A 25,162-nucleotide genomic window follows, 5' to 3' on the forward strand; every position below is an offset into this window, starting at 1 on the left:
GAATGATTGAACCCCAATATGGGGGGTTGCCTTCCATTAGGAATATAGATTGAGGCTGCCTTGCAAATAGGCAGGGGACGACTGTCTCACCCAGGTTAATTTCAGGCGTTCTGAGATTAAGGAACCTTCTCTATAAAATTCATATGGTAGATACCTACCTTAGTTTCTACACTTGTTTTAAGGTAAACTGATCTTTGTCATAACTAGGAACCCGTGCTCATGTGTACCCATATATTTATGACACACCACTACGCCAGTTTTATTTGAACACTGTCTACCTCGTCAATTTATTTTCTATCACCATCACCAAGAAATAATCCTAAATTAAACTCATCTGTGTTCTGGGACTCTTTAACTCTTTCCAGTTTCCTGTCTCCCCACCGCCACACACACACACACACACACACACACACACATTCATTAAATATGGACCAAATCCTGCCTTTCCTAAAAATTCCCTAAATCAGACCCCTCCCACTTCCGTCTCCATTCATACTGAGGCCCAGCCGGATGTCCGTTACAGTGTGATCAATCCTAACTGGCTGAGGGACTTGGCGCAAGGAGGTGAGCTGTGACCAAGAAGACAGCGCAGTGAGCCCACGAGGCCAGAGACACGGTTAAATCAAGAGCCAAAGCCAGAGGGAAGACAGTCACACACCGGAGCCCCATCCATCACAGGGGGTGGGCGACACCGGGGTCTGCAGGGAAAAGTCGAAGCGTAAACACGGAGCTGCACTGGACCACGGTGAACACGGTTACATCTGACCTTCTGTCCCGGAGGCCCCTCCTCCTAAAGCCAAGTCTGGGGTCCCTCAGGGTCAAGTCTTGCCTGTCATTTTGTAGTTAGCTATTTACTTCTTCCTCTGCCTTGGTGACCGGAGAGCTACCCTAGGGCGCGGTATAATTCATCATTCCAGGATGTGTGTGTACAGTACCTGTCATTCAGTAGACAACTAGACATATATATATATAAAAATATATATATATAAAAATTAATATTTTAATTAGTGAGTAAGAGGATGGTTGCTGTTTATGAAGGCTCTCCAAGTCATTGTTGCATTTAAAATCGATTCCTGAAATACCAGATTTGAAAAAAGCATAGTATTTTGGCTTTATAATCCCATAAAATAATTAAAAGTAGACATTTAAATATGTTGGTATTGGGCATGCGTCTACCTAGTTCAAGTGTATGTATCTGATCTCAAGATGTGGTGGCTCAAGGACTGCCTGTGGCTGTCCATGTTTACACAGAGCCAGTGACTCAAACCAGAGTCCACCCCCAAGGTCAGTTTTGCCTCGCCTGCTCCGATAAAGCGGTGACGGGCACCGTGATTAAGGAGCATCGTGATTAAGGGGCGCCGTAAGGTGCGTGCAGATTTACTGGCTTCTGCTGAGCAGCTCTGGGTTCAGCCCAGGGTTTGTTCTTTTTTTGCCTCCAGAAGCAAAATGAGGTAATATTGAGACCATACCCCCCATAACATAGTTTCAAAAGCAGAGCAGATGACTTCTATGGCATCATTATTAAAATGAGCAGTGAATTTAAGTCCTGGAACAGATTCAGCTCTGCATCCCGGCTGTTGCCTGGTCTGATCAGTGGGATAAGTGGGGCTGCTGGCGAAAGTGTGTGATGAGGTCACAGTTCTCCCATTATCTCACCCCAATTTGGTAAATGAAGCCTCGCGTGTTTGCCAGATTCTTAGCAATGCCATCGTCATTACTACCTATTGAATGGTGTTGAAAAAAAAATGTAGTTGTGCCCAATTCTAATTATGATGATCTCTCTGGCTTTGTTTCTAAATATATGACTATACAACTCGCAGATGGCCACAGACGGTGAAGCATTGTGGTGAAGACGGACGCACTGGACTCAGATCCTAGCTCTGCCCCTTCCTGGCCCCACGAGGTGAGCAGGAGCCCCCCCCCCCCCAACTCAGCCTGAGTGGCTGCAGCCCCGCGGGAGCCAGCAGCAGTCCTTCGCCTGCTCTGAGCTGAGCTCAAGCACAGACATCCTCTCTAGAGCTTTTCTCTGTGCCCCCGGAACTCAGGTGCCCCCTGCCCTCTCTTCACGCAATACTTTTCCACTATTTCACTAAAGCACATGCTTGTTTTTATTTCATTGGTCTTTTTGCATGTCTGCCTTTCCTCTGGATGCCAAGTTTATTGTAGACTGTAATGCTGCAATATTGAATGCTAATCAGATGGATGAATGATTGGTTTTCTATTTTAGAGAGAAGCAAGAGAGAAGTTTGAGAAGTTTGGAGACAGATTGTGGCACCAAGCTAAGAAGTTAGCTACAATGTGTTTGTCATTTTTTTTTTATTCCATTAATAAACCCATTTCTATCGGCTATTACCGGCTCTGTGCAACATAACCCCTAAGTTAAAGGAAAAAGTGAGAACAGGGGAAGAATAAGGGCACGCCAACAGCACAGCACGCTCCTTCACATGCCTGTGCGTTTGGAGTCTCAGGACATGTCCCTTTCTCCGTTTTCAGTAGTTCATACAGTAGTTTTAGACATAGCTTCGACAGTATTTTTAAAAATATGTACTGATTTAGAAGAAGTAAACCCAATAATAGAAAGAGGGGGAAGCACAGAAAGGTGTGAAAATGCAAAACAAAAGTCATTCTCCGGCTTGACTCTCTTCCCAGAAGTAACCGTTGTAACAGTTTCCCTTTTTAGGACTTCAGATGATTTATATTTATTAAATTCTGTTTGTGTCTTCTTATGAACAACATAATTATAATATCTAGTTCATGTTTTATAAATTTAAAAAGTATATTTTATTTCTCTGCCATGAGAGGTAAGAAAATTAACAAGGCGCCAAGTCTTTGTTTCTGTTCTCCCTTCTTAATCTGTTTATTTTCATAGTTAACAGCTAAGTAATAATGTACTGAGTACGCCCTGCGTTTCCTGACACAGGATGTGTCAGCAAGCCTATGTAATGTCTCATCATCACCATTAATTCTCTGCCACATTCTTGTGTTTACACTTTTAAGGTATATAAAACCATTACATTTTATTTTCTAAATACAATTAAGTTCTCCAGTACATTAACTCTTAGTGATTCTTAAAAAATAAACAAACAAACAAACAAACAAAAAAACCCTTTGGAGCACTATTCCAATGAGGATTAGAATTTCCCATATCAGCCTTGTCAAATTCCCTTCCTTTCACATTTCCTTCTATTTTCTATGAGTTGCTTATTGCTTTTATTTTCATTGGCAATTTGCTATTTCAAAGAAAAGAAAAAAAGAAAGAAAGAAACCTCTCATGTGTGTTTGGGACATTATGCTATTTAAAAAATTGGAATAAAAATGAAGCTTCATGCACATTAAAAAAAAAAGAACATATTATTTACTTAATATGCAAGACATTACTTTGCCCAGAGAGAAGGAAATAAAAACTTTGCCACCTAAGTCTGTGCTGCTGAAATGAGAATTTCCCAAACATCCAGGTTAAATGAATTATCTCATCATTTCTTTTTTGACTCTGTATTTTCCCTGAAAAATTTCCAGAAGTAACAGTTTCTTGGATAAAACACTGTTCTTTCTCAGCTTCTGTTTTCAGTTTTACTCTAGGTATATGTTTAAATAAGTCTTCCTCCAACAGTCTGTGTTTTTTAAACTTAGTGTACCCTTCAATGTCTATAGATTCATTTATTTCATTGTCACACTTAACTGAGAGTTTTGCTGGGTATAAAATTTAAAAGTTAAAATGATTGAAGCATTGCTCTGTTGTCCTCACAGGCCATCATCATAAAGGTAGTGTCGGTTTGACAGTTTCCCCATCTTTGTTTTTCAGTGAAACAAAGTACAGAAGAATACTGGGCAGGTGTCCTGCAGGATGTCCTACAGTCTGAGTTTGATGTTTTCTGTCTGGATTAAACTGGGCTTATGAATCCTTGGAAAGGATACTCCGTAGGTGAAGTACTTTTCTTGTGACGTCATACTCACAAGACATCACTGATGATGTAAATCGAGTCAGCTGGTCAAGGTAACATATGCCAGGTTTTCCACTGTGAAGTCCCTGTTTTCCCATTCCCTGCTCTCGTCTTTGGAAGGGGGTCAGTAATTCCAGTGCAGGACCAAAAGGAAAAGGGGCAGGAATTCCATTCTCCCTCCTGGAGTGGGACGTGCCTAAATAAATCATTCAGAATTCTACAAGGAACTTTGGCATTCAGTTTTTAATTTCCCAAAACATGTGCTATTTTTCTTTCCTTTCTACAGCTGCATCCTCTTGCACAATCATCCTGAACCTTGTTTTGAGAATATTTATTTGACTCTTTTCCTTTTCTCTTCTATTCCTTTAACTAATCCCATTTCCTCTGCAATTCACTCTACATCTGTAAAACACAGAATCAGGTCAATTATTTTATTTATTATTATTTTTTTTTTGTAGTCGTGTTGATCTGTTTTCCCCAGATGCCAGAATGTAGGGTTAAGAGTGGGTTCCTTTTAGGGTAATGGCTCATGACAGGAGAGTGTGTTGGCCAGCCGGGAGTCCCCAAAGTTGCTAAATTAAGGAGCACTCTTTGAGGAAGGTCGATATTTCTACTGAACTTTGCTCCCATGTGGATCTGCCTTTGCTTTGGCATCATTCCCCTTTCTTCCGTCCCATTCTGTTTATACACAATGGGAAACCCTGAGTTCCCTCCATCTCTGTTACTCTTTTTTTCCCCCCTAGTTTCTTATCCTAGCTGCCTTCACATCGATTCCTCACATGTTTTTAAATGCTCTTCCCTGGCCTTTGTCCTGAGTGTACAAGTCACAGCTAACAGATAGGGAGGTGGGGAACAGGGGCCCCAGTAGTTGCCCTGATGACTCTGCAAGGCTGATGCCTGCCTTCTGTAGTTTTTGGCTGTAAGCTTGTTTCCTCTCGGGCTTCTGTTTTGAAGAAATGATCCCACCACTAGTGCTTTGGACTGTGGATTTCACAGGTCTGCACTTTTGACAAGCCTGAATGTATTGGCTTTGTGCGAATTCCTCAGACTTTCTATTCTGCTAAAGCATTTCTTATGTTTGAGTAGTTTCATGGTACAGCATGTAGCCGAGTATACACTGTTGTGTGGCTGTGTGTATGCGTCTGCCACACCCCTACACAGAAACATTTGTGTGTGCATGGAATGTTCCCTCCTTTCAGTGTGACTTTTGGAAGGAGGCTAGATGGACATGAATGCATTATTTGCAATCTTCAACTAGAAACCCACTAAGGTATTAAAACAAGGCTGTATCACGGAAGAAAATGCAAATGTCACATCTGAAAAATTTAACTCTGCACTGAAGGAGTTTGCTGCCCAAACCAGTCAGCACCTAAAGTGAGAGAAAACATTTCACGTAGTAGGACTCACCTCGAGGGGAGGAGGAGGATGCCATTTGCTTGAATTTGTTCACAGACGTTTAAGAATGATTTTTTCCAAGGGTCGTATCATTTGTCCTCATAGGAACCCTTCCCAAATCCATCCCTTCATCCTTCCACATCTTCATCTGAAGCCGTAAGTCAAAGGAATCATGAATACAAAGCTGGGGAATTCCTGCATTGCCCTTCAGAAAGGGGCTTCATGAGGTCAAGGTCAGAACAAACATGAGATTGTAGATGATAACAAGGCAACAGAGAAACTGCACAGAAAGGAATGGAAAGCCACCTTCATTAATGTTCAAAGGGGGCGGTGTTTGGTGAGGTGGTTATGTCGGGGTGACCATGTGTATTACTTTTAGATGGACTAATTTTATTTTAGGGAAGAAACCTGATAATTGGGCTCTGCTTCATTTGTGTTCACCTGATTTGTAATGATTTCCCAGGCACGTGCAAGTGCAGATTTCATTAAGTCCAATGAGCGCATTTGTCTCACCATAATAATATGCACCAGCCCCCCACAGTAAGTTGCTTATACTTAAATATGATCATGTGAAGAAACCCATAATTGTTATTGCCCATAGAGGCACGTGAAAATGGTAAAACAGAGCAGTATTAATTGATCTCTCATAAGCAAAAGCAAAAGCATAATACATTACCTTAAAAGGCTTCAGCAGAACCACGTCTGATACAGAACGATTGTACGTTACATTCCTCCTCCACTGAGCGTACTTTAAATGCCTTCTTTCTGAGAAACGTCTAGAAAAATAATTTTAGTGCTGTGCATTTTGAGAGCTATTGATTTTACAGTGTCTTGAAGATAATACATGAAAATGTCCAGAATGTTCTTTCCAAGCATGTACTGAAGGCTACTGTTATTATTAATATCACCTTTCTTTTTGATAGAAATAAGTTTTGAATAAACTATTTGGGCAGTTCTAAAGCTACTGGAGGACAGGAAAAAAAAATCAAAGCCAAAGAGAAAGGACACCATCATGGGGGTTAGAAGGTGTTCATGGTTCTTTCATTTCTTGTCGATTCCTTGTTATTCTTTTGGGTGGGAAGGCTTTTTGCAGTTCCAAAACCCTTGGACGTTTTCTAATGCGTCACTAGGATATGATGAGCGTTACTTTGAACAATCTGACATGCACCATGACAGAAAATTGTGAATCAGTTTTCTAGATGGGATTCCTTGCTTTGTGTTTTGGGCTGCAGATTGTCCCTGCTCTTCTGCAACACAGGAGCACATCTGAGTTTTTATTTTATTCGAAGACTGAGAGGCCACCGTTACATGACCAAGGATTGGAATTTGCCGCCAGAAATTGGATGTAAGTCATCTAAATGAGAATCCGAGATTTGTAACCTACCTGATGGTCCCCCGCTCTGCATCTCCCCCACACTAGTGAACAGGAGGCAGGAGGCCAGGCCAAGACTACTGTTAAAGGCTTGTGATGTCTTACAGGTAGCCCTCACCTCAAATGTTCTCTTGCCTGGAGAGAGGAGGACTCATTTCTAACGTCAGAAACCTCCTTTCCTATTTCATGACATTAAGCCTAAATTTGGGTCAAAAGGTTTGACTCCTGGACACAGGGCTTGCTCTCCTGAGAGATTTAGTGCAGCATGGTGCAAGGGCAGGACTGCAGGCAGCCACGAGTTAACCGCCTTTCCACAGCTTGCCTTAGAGAGAGTCAGTGTAAAACCTTACAAAGTCATGACAACATACTGGACGCCTTTTATACCCCCTCCTGCATCATCTCTGTCCGCCTGTGACTCCAGCCCTAGTGACGGGGACCAGCTTCACACAGGTGTAACTGGAAACACTCCTCCCCTGGTGCACTGAGCATCTGTCCCTCTATGTCATGGTTTTCCTGACTCTAAGGGACCCCCAAGCCTGAAGGTCCAAGTGAATTCACACCCCTTCGGGCAATCCTTGAGCCGAGAGAGGAGTGCTTTCCACTTCAGTCCCCTGGGCCAGCAATTCTGAAGCTCATTCTACTGTTTCTCAGCGGGTTCACGTGAGGCTGAGTTCCGGCTGCTACAGTGGCAAACACCTCAAAACCATATGCTTGTATTAGCTTCTCTTTCTTCTGTGTTTCACCCACCCAGTCCTCCATTCTTGTTTTTTGGGGTAATTTCCCAAAATAAGTTGACTGCATGGAAGCCCTTACCTCAAGCCCTTTCGGGGAGGACTTCCTAAGAAAGGCAAAAAAAGGTATTTCCCAAATTTGGTTATGTAAACAGTCTAGTTGGCTAAAAATATGAAACTATGTTCATTGCATCTCATATTCAACTATGAAGTTTCAATCATTTGAACAGATAATCATTTTTACTTCACCAGAGTCCTTTGGTTCAAGCTAGTAAATCATCAATTCACCACATTCCACAGAATAAAAAATACATTTGATGTGAAAAATCTTAAGAATTTAGTGCATACCCTTTTAGGCAGTAAGGTACAGAGGAACTTTATTGGCCCTACGGTAAAGACAGGATTTTTCTCAGCATGATTAGCAGATGGATGGTTTGAGCAACGTTTTAAGCTCACCGTGTGGTCATTTTGTGATCTGACTGCTCTGGCAATGACACACTTACTTACTCAAGTCCACCCCCCACACCAGATGCAGTTGCTACCAAAGCATGTATATGGAAATATCCACAAATTAAAGTATCCAGAGAAAGCCTATGTTTCCACTCAGCCACAGAGATCCTGTTAGGGTTCAGAAGTCAACAGAAATTTTGCCTAAACAAAGAGCATGAAACAGAGCTCTGAGAGCTGTCATACCGGCTGAAGAGCTGTCAGTCCGTGGAAGAGAATAGTAAACAGATGTTAAATGTCCCGAGGGGGTGTTTATAGGGTTCGGAACATCCTCCAAATGCAAGCTCTGGCCTCTGTGGAAATCCTACCCCGAGGTTTTCATTTATATCCCTTGGGCATGTCCCCTGGCTCGGCTGTCTGTAATCCCAAACCTCCACTGACCTCTATCTAAAGCTGTTCTCTGAGCATCACTGAGGAAAGATGCTAACAGGCATCCAGCCCAAAAGGGGACCCCAAACCTGATTTTCTGTGACTCTTCCCAGTGAAACTGCATCTGGAATAGTCTGGTAAGAGAAGATGTTTCTGATATTGTGCAAGAAGCCTGAATGATGAGCTTCTAACTTACTGAAAAAAGGGGGCCAGAATCACACGCATAACCATTGTATTGCAAGGATATGATAACTTTTAAATGGATGTTTGTAGAAAGCTCATTGAAAACCTCGCCGTGGGTTGAATTTCAGTTGGGATAATGTTTTCCTCTACTTTTTTGGGTCAACGTTGTCAGCTTTCCTTGTTTACAGGTAATAAATGTTTCTTGGAGAGGTTTTCTGTTTCTTTTTTGAAACATTCTTTTATTTTTTTAAGTGTATTTATGTTCATTATTAAGACAAAGTATACCTGCAATGTTAGGATAGGCTTAGAAACAACGAGAGAGCCCTTGGGTTTGGGTGGCCTTAGACAAAAATGGTGGCTAGCCCTGGGAACACTCAGAGTGGTTTCTGAACAGTGGGACAGCCTTATGAACAGTGTGACAGTCCCATCAATAGCTGAATAGCTTAGAGGCAACAGGACAGTGTTAGGAACACTGGTATAATATGACAGATATTTGATAGACTTAAGAACAGTGGGATAATTTGGGGGACATTGGGAAAGCCTTAGAAACATCGGGATAAATGTAGGAACACAGGAATAGACTTGGCCAGCTGAGGATGAAAGATTAACCTCTCACAGAACCAGTGTGCTCAAGGGAATAAACAATTGTGATGTGATTTAACCCCTTCTTGTCATGAAGTTGGGCATTTGACAAACAGGAATTCTTTCCTCCAAATTTAATAGACGTACCCCCATGGTGCTTCATAGGTCACCACTAGTTAGATGTTGCAATGGTTTGACTGGTTTGGTTCAGCACTTTAGTTGCTTAATAGTCATTATTAGACATCACCAGGTTACCTAATGGTGATAAAGAGTAAATGATTAGAGTCGGGACATACTGAATGATTGTGAATGAAGCTGTGCACTAACTTTTCCCGTGCTGTCTAATCTTCCCCGGAACGTTAAGAAGCAAGTATCACTGGGTCCTTTTCAACAAGAAGGAAATCAGAAATGAAAGATAAGCAACTTACTGCCTGTTGCAAAGCTGGAAAGAAAAGATGCAGGGTTTTAACTCAGTCTTTCTTACCTCCCGGCCCATAGTCACAATTCCTGGCCCACTCACTGATCTTCTAGGCAAGTAAAAGTAAGGAAGAAAATACTAAAGACAGAGCAAAACAATATAATAAGTGCAGTTGGCACATCTAGGCATCCACTGGGAAGAAAATAAAACTTCACATGCATTGCACCATGTAAAGTAAATTCTAGATTCATTATGACTTCGTGTATAAGAAAAGCAAAAAGGGAAAACCCTTGTGAGAAAACCAAGGAGATTATTTGCAAAATCAAGGGCAGAGGTAAGTAACTGAAGCTAAAAACTGAAAACTACCTGTACAAGGTATTTCCTTGTCAAAATTTAATACAAAAGGTAAATAATATTTTTTTAACTACAGAAAAAAAGAAAGGCTAATATTTATAATACTTAGGTCTTAAAATAATAAAAACAAAAACAACCCAATAGAGAAGTGGACAAAAGATATATATATATATACAACACAAGCATAAAACCATGGCCACAGGCAAAGATCTTCAAAGTAATGAAACAGACATCACTTTATCCCCTACCAAACAACCCAAAAAAAAAAAAAAGAAAGTTAAATACTTGAAGCTGATAGGCTGTGTAAGGAGCATGACGCATTCCTGGTGGAAACCAAAGATGTTAGGATATTTTGGAAATCAAAAATCAGTGTTGGGAGTCTGCGATAAAAACAAAATTCCTTAATGCCCCAAAGTTAAATGTACATGGTCATCTATTGTACTACAGTTTATGGAATAATTTACAGTATATCAATGGCATGGGTGCTACTCAGAGTTCAAAAGAAATAATCAGTCAGAAATTACTATTTGTGAGAGCAGAAGGCAATTATTGAGTGTGAAAAGCAACATGCTGAGAAGTACATATAGCACGATTCGATTTTATGATGTGTACAAGTGTCTACTACACATGTGTGTGTTCTAGCACCGTATAAACATGGAACCATGAGCAAATACCTATTCGATTTCCACATTTGTTGCCTGGAGTGGTTTGTGGATAGACTGGTGAAAATGGAAGAGATATGGGTAAGGGAGATAGATGCCAGACAGTAAAATTGAAAGGAAAAAGAAGATAAAAATAATTTAAGAAGAATAAAGGTGTTTTTAAGTTTATATATATACAAAATTTAAAACTCCAGAAAATTCCCAGTTTTGGCTTGTCAATAAAAAATTACTTTCTCATCATATAGATCCTATGTAAATCTTCAATTTTAAGCTACCTGTATTCTTTCCCTTGTGTTTAATAAATGCAAATTCTGGCTTTTATGTCCTTTTCTTTTTGCTTCCCTTAAAATTTCCCAATTTTACTAATGGCCTTTCAAAATTCCCTGAGCCGCAGGGAATTCTTTTTTCTCTCTCTTCTCTGATATCCTTGTATTCTGTCAGGGATCTGTTATGGCTTTTACCACGATATGCTTTATTTGTCTTACTTATGTTATTTGACAATATTTTTTTAGGACAAAAATTCATGTACGTCACAGGACATCTACCATAAGAATTTTCAAGAGAATTTGGCACTTTGCATATAGTGAAAGTATAATAAGTTGTCATTTCAAGATTCATTAACATATTCAACGAGTATTTATTCTAAACCAATTAGACACAAAATTCTGGCTATCTATTGTGCGTATTATACAGAAAAAAACAAACATAAAGTTCTTGAAAGAATAGCGCCATGAGGATGTCTACTTTCTTGATTAATTTGCTTTATAAAAACCAAACCATTCACAATAAAGAATTAACATGTTGCTTTAAAATTTTGTATTTTGTAACTCAGAAAATGTATCAGCTATATACATATATGCATGTGTGTGTGTGTCTGTGTGTGTATACATAGATGTGTGTATAAGAACATGAGACAATTTGTAGAGTATTTTCCAAACTATTAATGCATGGCTTAAAGATTAAAGAGATTTGTATATGAAGGAGTTGGATCTCTGTGGTAGAAATATGCAAGACTAGTTTCATAAAACCTCATTAAAATCAAAATTCAAGGGACAAAAGAAAAAAATAGCTTTAATTAGCCAGTTTGGATTTCCCAATATTTTGTTTGATGATATTAGAAATTTTATTTGGCTAGGGAATAGCAGTTGTTGTGAATTAGGCACCCTTCTGAATCAAGATGCTGGTTTAATGAGGTGTTAGCTCATGAAGGATTGTTACAAGTTTATAGACTGTAGAGGATTACCATTAGGTAATGTTCAGTGAAAACTGTAATTTAACAGGCACAAAAACAAAGAATAATTTTGCAAGTGCCTTTCAGCGAAGACTATCTAATAGTGAGCACATCGAAGTTCACTGCAACTTCACCTCTTCCCAACTAACCATGGACAAGAGAGTGAGATGGAAGAATGGAAGATGACCACCTACTTGCAAAAGTGACTTCACAAAGCAATGATGTGCCAATAAACTCTGAAAAGAATCTGGGAACAATTTCTCCTTTGGCTTTTCTTGACTTAGGAAGATAGATGAGTTACTTTCTCACTATAGGAACCTTACAATAAATTGTTTGCATTGTGTCTTCTGAAGAAATAGATCTTTTCATCGTGTCTTTCATGCCCTCAATTCGTTATGTTGCCCACTTAACGCAGTTGCCATCTTTGACAAGAAGGGTCAGTGCAATGCACCGTAGGTTGCTCAAAAACAAAACAAAACAAAACAAAACAGTGACAGCTACCTTCATCTTTAATTGTTTGGAGGAGTTGATGTAATGCAAACAGAGGTAAACAAGTGAGGAGTCAGAGCTAACTAACTGCTGGCACCTGGGGACAAAGACACTCAGGTCTAGTTGTGCATAAAAGAGCTGGTCAGACACAAGCAAGAACCACACGGAGAGCTGACCCCTCTGGGCAGAGGCGCCACCCCTGGCCCCATGCAGGGCTCCTGGGGAGGGCCAGGGAAGGGGCCGCCGTGTCAGCGTGCTGACTCTGTTGTCAGCAACAGCAATGATTGCTGATCTGCTGCAGAAAACCAGAAGAAGCGATCTACCTTTTCCAGGATCATTAACGAAGGAAAAATTGAGTAAACAGATCTCATTTTGATGGGCTGAAGTGAATCAGGAGCAGGAGTCCAGAGGGGTTCCTGAATGCCTGACACCATTCTAGGCAGTCGGCATAAATCATCTCATTTAAATTACACAACCCCTCTGAAACACATGCCACTGATTTAACTGTTTCAGAAATGAGTAAAGTGAATCAGAGAGACATTAAGGTCCCTATCGAAAGTGACATGGCTACTAAGACGGAGCGAGAGTGAGGGCTTTGAGCCTGGGGGTGGGGTAGGGGGGTCTAATTCTACAGCCTGCAGTCCAGACTTCTGTGTGCTCTGTGTGTTGGGAGGTCGGTGATAGTGGGAGATAGTAAAAGGAATTCCCATTGTTTATAGACTCCTTTATGCATGTCACATACTGTTCCAAGAGCAATGCCCGTGTTAACTCATCATATCCTTGGCAGTGCCCTCTGAGTTGGTGCTCACCTGCTTACAGAAGGGGAATTCAAGTAGTGAGATGCCCCCAGGTTGCATGTGTGCCACATTTGATGGGCTTATTTATCCCCTAAATCTACAAAAACACAAACCCAAATCTCATGGCAAAAATCGGGGGCCAAGTGCTTACAGAGCATAGCTTTCAGAGTGAGAAATGCTGGGCTTGGTTCCTAGCTTTTACGTTTGCTAGCTGACTTTATGTAACTTATATACAACTTTATATAACTTGAACTCTAGAATAAGTAATATAATTATCAATAATATGGACTTAACACATCTACTTTCAATACCTGGTGTATCAACATGATGTAATAAATGTGAATCACCACACACAGCGCTGGACAACAGAGACGTTGCAAATGACTCCTGTTGTTTATAATAGAAGGAAAACATGGATTGATGTTCGGGTAAGAAGAGCTTTTTGTCCTTGTCTCTTCCTAAATTCTGTTTCTGGGGAATTAGTAGTTCAAAACTGAATGAAATGACAGTGGCGCCTCATGTTGTATTTTGTTGGAGCCCATTCTAGTTGGCATGACACTACAATGAGGTCCCAGAAGAAACATGCTGACTAAATTTTGGGAAAAGATAACTGAAATTATGGGAAGAGTTGAACGTCTTCTGTTGCACAGTGAAACCCTCAATTTCACACAGTGAAACCTTCAATGTTATTTTCAGCTCAACTGTGGAAGGCACATTGCTCTACGTCCTAATCTCATGTGTTAGCAATCTTTTATTCTCCTTGAAGAATCTCAGGATGTTTACAGATATTTAATGTTAACAACTCCATAAAGAAGAAAAGAAAAATTCTCTCTTTGAAAAATACTCCAGAATTACTAATGCTAGTCTTCCATATTGGTTTATTCATTTCACAGAAATAAGAAGTAACTAGCTTGCCCAGTATCAATAAGCCATGATTTAATTTTAATTATCATTCCAAAAATATGTCTAAGTAAACGTTTTGGGAATGATAATTTAGACAATTACAATGTGAAATATTGTCTGTTAGATACACTACGTTTTTATTTTCTAACATTTTTTTGAACATTAGTTTGTGAGTTGCCTATAATTTGGAACAGAAGTTATTATCAATAAAGATCTGCCATTAATCTCACCACGACAGTCACTAAGAATATTTGCCCTTAAAGGGCATTTGTTATGATTCTCTTCATTTTGTTCAACAACAGATGTCAATAATTTACACATGTTTAATGAGTATTACTACAAAATTTCTTTCATTACTGAATTAGAGAAACCTTGGGGAAAATGTACTTTGATGTATCTTATGTTGTAGGTATTAAAAAACATGAAATTAACAATGTTTTACTGAGACGATGGGCATCTTTCTTTTTTTTTGTCTGATACTAGCTTAGCTACTTCAGCTTCCTCATGGTTGTTATTTGCATGATACAGTTGACTGAATACTGGTCACCCAAAGATACCAGGACCTAATCCTTACAACCTGTAAATGTTACCTTAGTAGAAAAGAGATCTTTGCAGACATGAATAAGTTAAGGACTCTGACAGGAGGAGATTGTCCTGGATTATACAAGTAGCTCCCTCAACCCCATCACAAGTGTTCTTAGAGGAGAGAGACAGAGGAAGACTTGGTGTACACAGGATGGGGGCTGACAGTTTGACCACAGAGGCAGAAATAGGAGTTATATGGCCAAAGACAAAAGAATGTTGGCAGCCACCAGAAGCCAGAAGGGGCAAAGTATAGAATCTGCTCTACTGCCTTCACTGGGAGTGCAGCCTTTCAGTGAAACTTCTTTGAGACATCGGACTTCCAGAAATGTGAGAAAATAAATTTGTGTCGTTTTAAGCTAACCAAGTTGTGAAAATTTGTTACGGAAGCCATAGGAGTCTAACATACTTGATGCAGCTTTTTCCATCCTCGGAAAATGAATGTGTGTGTGTGTGTGTGACTCTATGGTCAATTTAGGTAAATTCTCAATCCAGAGTTGATTTTCTCTTTCCACTGAACACATTTGGGATTGACATCTTATATGCCCGCCTCCTAGCTATTTGAAATACCCTGGAATTTTAGCTTCTGGTAATTCTCCTTCCCCCAAACTATAGCTGAAATGTCACAACTACTCAAATGTTCCAGAAGTATTCCAAATCTTAAACATCAGTGTGTTCTGGTGAGTGTCTGATTATTTATGGAGACACATTTAGGTATAGCTAATGTGCAGAGACATAGACTCACAGATCGAGATGGAAGGCTAGATGTAGGCAGATATTTTTGAAGATAGAGCTATAAATATATTATATACCTACATACTCAATTCAACCTACTCTTTTCCCTTTATTTGGATTACTTTTCTGTAAATTATTTCCAAAATTAGAAACAGAATTCAGCACATGCAGTTTTTAGCCTACAATCTAGCCCTCAGACTTTCAATGTCTGTTTACTTTGTTGTCATTCCTTATTTATTTTTTGGAAATCATAAACAACAAAGAGATTTTCACAGTGTTTGAAATGCCAATTTTGAATGGAGGAAAATGTAGATGATGTCATAGCTGAGCCGATCCGGTATTTCTGAACATTTGACTGGTTCGGTCTGTCTGCCGTGGTTGATATTACGTGTTTCCACATGGTAATTACACACGTAGGTGACAGTCCTGTTATCAATTTGGCTATTTTATATGATCAAATAAGGTACGCCCCTTTTGCTATTTGAAATCATTTTGTTCAGGTACACAAAACCCTAGATGCTGGCAAGATTTCCCCATGCCCCCAGTTTTAAAAGACCACTCTAAATGATCCTTCTTAATGGCATTTTGTGGAGTGCCCATCAAGTGCATTCCACTGTATTTGTTGCATGCCTGCGGTAATTCTGCCCATTACTGGAGATGAGAGAATCATGGTCTCTACAGACCAAAAGAGCTGACCTTGATTCCCATTTCAACTGAGCGTTATTTGGGTTCTTGGTATGAATCACTTCACGAGTGAGCACAGTGCTTTAAAAAAAATTTTTTTTACTAATTTTTAAACAATTTGAGACTAAAACCACAGACTATTGAATATTCGTTGGTTTTGAAGTTGAGACCATCTCATTATCTTAACCATGCCCTTCATCAAACTCCCCCTGGAATCATTGTTAGGAGGAATCACACATCCTTCTTTTCCTGCTGGCCAGATCAGACACGTTTTTGTATCAATGAAGTCTGTTTCAAAGGCACGTTGCCAAAATGATAATTTACCACAAGCAAAGTAAACAAGACGGAAGATGGGATATTAAATATTGGCAGAGAAGTGGGGAGTTTGCAGAGGATGAGTGAGCTCTCCCCCCGCACAATCGATGCCACCTTTGCCAGAGCAAACCGTGGTATCAAAAGCATTAGAAGATTTTTTTAATTACTTAAAATAATAACATATTATTACAAAATCAGACCTGGTTGCATGGCCCACAATACATACCCATGAGCAGGCACATAATTAACCCATCACTAGTGTTGTGAAAAGTTTCCCAAACATGACTTAAGAGATATCCCTTTTTCCTTCAATCCTCATCTCTTTCAGGCTTAAACTTTTTCAGGAAAAAAAAAAAAAATGTACTAAAAGTTTCTCACTCAGATTCGCCATCAGCTACAACAGCTGTCTCCCTGTCACCAACCAAACAGCAAAATAAATTATACAGCATGCTTTTTAAAAATTCCTGGGACAAACATGACTCGATCAATTTAAGACCCAGTGAAAGGGGCCCTTTAATCTAGCACCTTGCTCTGCATGTCAATGACACTTGCCTATGGTGGCGAGGAGGGGTTGCCTGGAGAGTCAAACAGGTAAAAGACATCGATCGGGCAGAGAACGTTGTCCGTGAGTCCCCAGAGAGCAGTCGGAAGTGACCACAGCTGGACAGGAGGAAAGATGCGGTCTTCATGGAAATGAGGGAAATCTGGACGATCGTATCATAAAAGTGTTTTCATCCATGAAAATAATGGAGTTAACACAAGCAGAGGGGAGGAAGGAGGCTCTGTAGAGAAGGAGGAGAAACCAGGCAAAGGCACAGGGAAGTAGGAAAGAATGCACTACAGGGTAGGAAGTTTTGTTTTGACACAACAGGAAAATTACAAATGAAGCGCAGACCCCGGGACAGGGGATCTGGGGGGAAAAGAAGAGCAGCGGAAACTGGGTATGTGAGGGCGTGAAAAACCCAACCCAGAGTGAAACTAGCTGGAGTGTAAACCTTCAGTCAGAGGTGGCAAGAAATCTAATCAGAGAAAAGAGCTTTCGGAGAGGAGCAGAGAAATACTCAGAGAATGAAGACCGTGGAGCCCTGCGGCTCTCCTTGGATGTGACTGGGGGTCACATGGGGATCTCGGAAGGTAATGAGGTGTGGGCTGTGTAATTGAGGAGCGAGCAGGAGGGGGCCAAGGTACATGAATACCCGGCGCAGGGTTAAGAGACCATTTGACAATTATTTTGTAGTAACTGGCTGGTGATAATTGGAGCTGGGAAGAAGATGGGATGCTACGGGTGTGTCCAGATCCAAAGCAAAGCTGAGTGAAAGGGCTGAGATGATCAAAGTAGAAAAGGCATCTTACAGCTTTGAATTTAAATGCACAATTAAAGTTTTTTTTTTTTTTATCAGCTTTGTCATACTTGTAACAGTTGTGCTCCTCCCCATGAGAGAGAAGCTTAAGAGTCAGATTTTAAATGTGTAATGGAATTCTTCTCTGTGCTTGACACTCACACACACACACAGCTGCACCCCCACATCTGCACACACATACACGTGTGTTCACACGACTGAGCTCACATTGATAGCCTGGTCTATGTGGTGTCCGTTAGGTATGAGATTCAGTTTCAGCCCTGGGAATGAAACGATCCTCTCTTGGAGAAATGGAGGCAATGGGCCCTCTTAAAACAGCCTATCAGGTAGGCAGTTGCTGTCCTAGTGATGCAGGCAGAGTGATGAACACACAGAGGAGAAGCAGTCAGTGGGCACGGGCAGGAAGTGACACGTTGCTCCACTTAATTAAATAGTGTGTCTAAAGGAAGGGTTGTTTTCTGCGTCATCCCAGGAATATCACTTAAGTAACACCTGCCATGGTAGGTCTGGCCATCGCTGCTTTCACAGTAACTCTCATCTCTCCTTTCTGTTCACTCTGCCCTCATCCTTCCAAGGAGTCCCTTTGTTGCAGAAAAAATGTGTTACAGCTCAGTTGTGACAGCAACCTGGATCCGAGCGACAGACCAAGCAGCACTTGGAGAGTTGGAGAACTCAGGTTTATCATGCCAGCAGGCCCAGAACAGTTAACACTCCAAGCTCTGTACCCCGTCTGTAGGTTTACACAGGCTTTTATAGGCTGCCAGTTTATACTTTGCAACGTCATATGCAAATAAGGTACAACAAAAGTTGACTAATTAGGAACAAGCTTTGTAGAAATGGACCAGTCAGGAGGGAGAGAAATAACCAATCAGGAGTGAGCTCCATGCAAATGAAGTACTACAAATGGACCAATCAGAAGTTAGGGAAATGGACCAATCAGGAGTGAAGGAAATAACCAATCAGGGGTGAGCTCAAGGAACCAATAGAATTTTAGGGGTAAGCAAGCTGCTTTAGAGGCAAAAAGTGAGATAGAGCCTCTGGGTCAGGGAACCGGATGGTGCTGGCAGGAGTGTAGTGGCCCTGCCTGGGGGTCCTGCCGGTCTTTTTATGGGGCTTCCCACCTCACCTTCAAGAACCTCTCCTCGGTGCCTCCTTTTTTTTTTTTTTTTTTTTAAATTGAAGTATAGTCAGTTACAATGTGTCCATTTCTGGTGCACAGCACAATGTCCCAGTCATGCATATACATACATATATTTGTTTTCATATTCTTTTTCATTAAAGGTATTACAAGATATTGAATATAGTTCCCTGTGCTATACAGCAGAAATATTTTATCTGTTTTTATATATAGTGGTTAACATTTGCAAATCTCAAACTCCCGAATTTATCCCTTCCCACCCCCTTCCCCCCAGTAAGCATAAGATTGTTTACTATATCTGTGAGTCTGTTTCTTTTATAGATGAATTTCTTAGGGTCCTCTTTAGATGACTGGAATCGACAGATGACTGGATAAAGAAGCTGTGGCATATTTATACAATGGAATACTACTCAGTGATGAAAAAGAGTAAAATAATGTCATCTGCAGCAACATGTATGGACCTGGAAATTGTCATTCTAAGTGAAGTAAGCCAGAAAGAGAAAGAAAAATACCATATGAGATCACTCAGCACCTCCTTTTGAGTGTACCTGTGGTCCCCTGTAGAGCTCAGGGCCCACATCTTCCAGGTTTTTGCAGTTGGTGTGCTTTTCTTTGCCGTTTTGCTTCAAAATGAACTATGGATAAGTGTGAATAACAAAATACAATTTATTTTTCCTTCTTTCCTAAAATACCTACATTCTGTACATAGATCATGGGACACTTCCATCTATGTGCCTCATTAGATTGGGAAATGACCAGATTGCAAAGTTTTATCAGATATGATGTTTTGTTTTGTTTTGTTGCGTTTTATTTTATTTTATTTTGCATGAGACAGCATTTGCCCTGGAGAGGGCTGAATAAGAACTACTGGATAAAAAAGTAGAATTAACTTCAGGGTTTCCTACTCTGATACATGGAACTCTTAATTTCGCAGCATCTGGGAGGTGATTAGATGCCTATTCCATTATTTTGATTATTTAGATGCCATTTAGATAAACGCTATGAATTCTGGACTGTTCTTGGATTACTCTTAGCAGCACCATTTTAACTTGGGACATGTGAATCTACCATGAAGAAAAAAAAAATTTAGTATTGCTTTATCCTCTGATTATACAATGTACATTTTAAGATGGCAGTATTACTGGAAAGCATTTTTTATACATAAACTTATATAGTCATTACAAAAACTACTCAGTAAATTCTTAAATGGCCTGGCATCCAACCTCTCTTGCAAACTCTATGCCCACAAGAACGCAGTCAGTGCTGAGATGTGAAGGACCATCCCCGATGTGAAAATATCAAGACTTCCTTCAAATGCTAGCTGCTAGGAAGCAATTTGACACCTGGCTGGAAAAGATATTCTTACATATTCTTTGCACGTGGTTGTTCTAAGTTATGTATAGAATTGCTACAGGTGTAATAGAACAAATATTTTTGCAGAAACTATGTTTCGATTTATAGAGCCATGTTACCAATTCTCCTTTAAAAATATCTCTGCATACATCCTTCACTAATGAAGGTGACATGGGACAGATCTGCGCTGAGGCAGACAATGCAGTGAGCAGTTAGTTTCACAGGTTTGGGTGCACTTGCCAGGCATCCCCTGGCTGGAGTGGCCTCGTGACCTTGCAGGTGAGGCAGGACCCCAGTCTTGACCATGAGCTCTGTTGCTTTCTCTCTCTGAGCTTGAACAGGCCACATCGCAGGTCTGAAATCAGGCTTCCCCATTTATACAATAACGGGATGATCACCGCCCGATGCACATCGCAGGCTTGCTATGAGAACAGGGTGAGAACGCAGTCCTAAAAGCATTCTGGAACCTGCAGGACCCTGCTGAGTTCTGCCTCCAGGATTCACCTGGCCACTTTTGATTTGTTGCCTTGTTTCTCTGTATCTCATTTCCTTATCTGGAAAACGGTGATAGTAAAATCATCTACCTTAAAGGGCTATTGTTACGGATTTTGTGAGACAATGTGTGTGAAACATTTTGCAAAATACCTTATCTGTTGCCATAATGCAACACGTGATTGTCATTCTTCTTTGAATGAGCACATGAAGTTATTGGGGAAAGTAGATTTTGCTGAATTGCAACCATTTGTGTTTCGAAATGCGTATTGTACACACTGAGATGGTTTTTATGGTTTTTACTGTATCTTTGCAGTTAAATCACACATACTTCAGCAAAGATGATTTTCATTCATTAGGGTATTACTGAATTACTCTTTTGCATAAAAGAAGGAGGGAGTGCTTTGTTGCAATCTTGCAGCTAACCTCACTTAGCTTACATCGTATGATGCAATAGGCATTAAGTCAACATGACAACACCGCTAACAGGGACCTCCTCTTGTTGTCGCTGCCTTTGATACAATCTCTCGGATTCACTGCTCTTGGCATAACTCAGGCAGCCTCCTATCAATGCCAAGGCTAAAACCCCAGCGAAGAAGTGAAACAAATCTCTGTTGAAAGTTTCAACCAGATTTCCGCCATTTAAAAATGATGATTTATGGTGACGAGTTCTCAGTTTAATATGCATTAAGGATTCAAATGCTGTTGCGATAATTTTTTCGTAAAAGCTGCTTTTTAGGACTACCTTTGCACATTTCCTTCACAAGCAATAATTCTTCATCTATGGGGTAATTTATTTCTTCTGGTTTTAATATGTTACAGATGAATGGTTGTATGTCTTTCCTGTTAGAGCGTCACCAGACAGGCCACTTCTGCATTAGGCTGGTACGACAACGGATACCTGTGGTGCTCTTCATGGTTCATGTGGTACTAATTTAAATGGGAAGTTGCACATATTTCATTGAAACACTTGGTAAAGCCAGCTTTCACAGAAGGGTGCAAATGATGGACTGTGCTCCGTGTGCGGCTGAACCGCTCTAAATGTGTCAGAGAGGGTTATGGATCATTTCATCCACCCATCAACTCTGGTCCGCTGTGTGTACAAATCACAGCCTAGTGTCATCCAACAGAACATTCCTGACAATACTAGAACATTTATAGTACTGCCATTTTTAACGGGAGTTCTGCAACCCCGTTTAAATAGTGTGACTTCTTTAACACTTTCACTCCCGACCCGTTTCTCAAGCGGGCTTGGCAGCGATTGTGAGGTTTATCATGGCCTTTCAGCCACGGGGAGAAGCTGTGTGGGGAGGTCTCACTCCACACCTCACCTGGGCCCTCATCGGACTCATGTGTGCTCCTATTAGATGCTCTGACGGCCTCTTTCTTTTATCAAAAGCAAAGCCAGTGGGGGGGGGGGGGATAAATTAAGAGTTTGGGATTTGCAGATACTAACTACTACATATGAAATAGATAAACAACACATTCCTGCCATTGTATAACTCAGGGAAGTATATTCAGTATTTTGTAATGACCTATAATGAAAAAGAATGCAAAAAAGAATATATATATATATATATATATATGGCTGATCACTACACTGTATACCAGGAACTAACACAACATTGTAAATCAACTGCAATTCAATTAAAAAAAAAAAAAAAAGCAAAGCCACTAGTCCCTGCCATGGTTTGTTCTTGGGCAAAAATCACCCATAAGATTTCAAACAGGCAGCTTTGATTTCCAATAAATAAGTTGAATCAATTGCCTGTAAATGTCTTTTGATTTCTAAATCCTTTTTTTTTTTTTTGTTTTGCCTTTGACTACTACTATTAACTAAAAAACGAATGAAGGAAAAAGGAATTCAGTCACTATAATTTTTTTCATAATTATGGGGTTGTGTCATTATAATTGTTTTCTTGTTGTTGGTATTGTTTGATATAATTTTATCAGGATGAAACCACTTGGGGCCTCCTGAAAATAAGCATAGTGGGTGTGTTTTGTGCAGCTTCATTTATAAGCTTCTGGACATCTGGGCAAAACCCTACTGAAATGTAATTACAAAGATTCCACGTAACTTTGTCTCTACCAGGGTGATCAGAGAAAGAGATCCAGTGCGTGCATTTGGGGATGTCAGAATTTATTATTTATATTCTGCTGTGCATTTCAACTGGCAGCCTAAGGATGCTAGTAGTTGCTCTGTATGTTTATTATCAAATATTATCAATATGAGATATTGATATAAATTAAAGCTCATTGCTGACTGTAAGAATCTAATGCAAGTTGAAAAAAATTAATACTATGAATATGAAGAACACTAAAATGACAACATAAAGCAGACTGAAGACTTCACTGGGATTGTACACAAAACCTTAATCCAAGCCTTGCAGTAGTACTGTTTTATTGGGAAAAACTGAGTGAAACATATCACATGCAAACACTGAGAGATTATTGGCTGGGTAACCTTCAGAGGTAGAAATGACAACCCCAGGAAAAAAAGTAAGCAATAGGCATTTTTCATCATTCTTAGAAATGACCTCTGTGTTAGCCACTGCATTTATTTACTGGCACAAATAGGAATAAACAGCCCTAAGAAGAACTCTATTTGTATAATGTCTTTCTCAAATGCAAGATTTACTGAAGAGTAAAATCTGTAAACCAGCGATGATTATTTTTCTTTTCTTCTGAAGGGAATATTCGGTCCTAGCATGCACTTTTTGTTTTAGACAATAATATTTATATGATAAAATTTAGAAAAGTGGTGACATCTTGCAGCCTCAGGAGAGGTCCCAGCTATACAAGACCTGAGGTGCACGGGCTCTTTAGAGGAAATGCAAATGAGTGTGATCTGTCAGAGGTGGGGGAAGGGAGCTGGGGAAAGCCAGGCTGACTCGAAACACCAGAACATACCTACCAAGCAACGACAATTTCAGTTTGAAGCATTCTGCTACGCGGAATAGGAAATAGAAATACGTCCCTGCACTACTGAAAGAACCCAAGGATACGGATCGATCTCTTAACCGTTTATGTTTAGGCAAATGGTATGATGATCTGGGAGACTTAGAATCTGGAAAGAACTATTTATTCTCCCAAATGTATCTGAAGCACGCTCTCTCCCAAATAAGTGAAAACTCGACAGTTCAGGGCAACGCAAGCGTCAAGGACATCCATACACAGGGGTGTGTTGCCGTTATTGTGAATCAGCAGACTCCTGAAGTGAACAAGATTCCACATGGATAGCTGCAGTGAGCAGAGTTTAAGAGGTGGAGGTGGGATTCAGGGAAGCTGTGATGGACTGACTCCCCTCAGGGGCCGGGAGAGGGGGGCTCCCAGCCTGAGGAGCTGGTGCAGGAGCAGAGATAGAAGGCTGCTAACAGCACCAGGCTCCGGGCTGAGCTGGGAGGAAACCACCCCAAACCTTAGCAGAGCCCTGCCGAAAGCCAGAGAGTGGTCCAGGGAGGTGTGCCTCCAAGCTCAGAGCAAGTTGGACAGGTGCAGAGAAGGGCTCTGGCTGGGACAGAGGAGGCTGGGAAGTAACAAGCAGGGGGAGGGTGTGTCTCGGGGGCAGAGCATGTGCTTAGCATGCACGAGGTCCTGGGTTCCATCCCCAGTCCCTCCTCTAAAATAAATAAATAAATCTCAATAAAAAAAATAAATAAAAATAAGTAAACCTAATTACCACCCCCACAAAATAACACAGCAGAATAGTCACCCAGGAGAATGACAGTGTTTAATCATCTCCAGTAAATAAACCAAATAACCAAAACCAAATTAGTCTTATACCTACTTTTTAAAAATTCTCTTTCTGGCTGTTTTTAATCCCTAAAATCAAGTTATGAAGCCCCGTGTGGACATGGCAGCTGACACCCTTTCTCAGCTGGGGCTCCCCATCTGAACCATGAGACATAATTTGAAGCCTTTTTCTCAAGCCTCTGCGGGTCCCCGACTAGCACCCACTGGAGGAATGGGAGAGAGATGAATGTGTTACAGGTGGTGGCTGCTGAGGGCATTAGGACTTGATTATCTAGGGGAACCCAGATGAAAAGTGCTGGAGACCCAGCGCTCTGGGGTCTTCTTGGAGGAGCCCCTGCCATGTGGACGGCCCCCTTGCTGAAAGCGGTCCTGTTCTGTCACCATCAGAGTCTCCCATTGATAGAGCATCTTGTGGCTTTGCTATATCTTGTTGACAATAGACATGTTCCACACGAAGCCCTTGCTCCCCTGTGCCTGACACAGAGAAGGGGGCAACGAGTAACTCGTAGGTGAGCAGGTGCGTGAATGAATGAACAATAAGTTAACACCTGAGCTGATCTGTTAGCTAATGAGGCAGCTCTCAGCCGAGAAGTGGAAAGAGTCTCAAAGAAAATCCTGTGCATCTAACTTAGGATGAGCTTTATTTCTGGGATTTAAAGAAAAAATCCCTTGGGAGAGGTATTTGAACACTTTTTTCAGAGGAGAAACAGAGTCTTATCTTCAATACTGCCATTTCCCTCGTGTGTTTTTCATGCAGGTTTTTTTGGTTTTTTTCTTTCTTTCTTTTTTTTTTTTTTTTTTTTTGCATTCTATTT

This window comes from Camelus ferus, chromosome 36, assembly GCF_009834535.1.
Source record: "Camelus ferus isolate YT-003-E chromosome 36, BCGSAC_Cfer_1.0, whole genome shotgun sequence".
In the NCBI taxonomy this organism is placed as follows: domain Eukaryota; kingdom Metazoa; phylum Chordata; class Mammalia; order Artiodactyla; family Camelidae; genus Camelus; species Camelus ferus.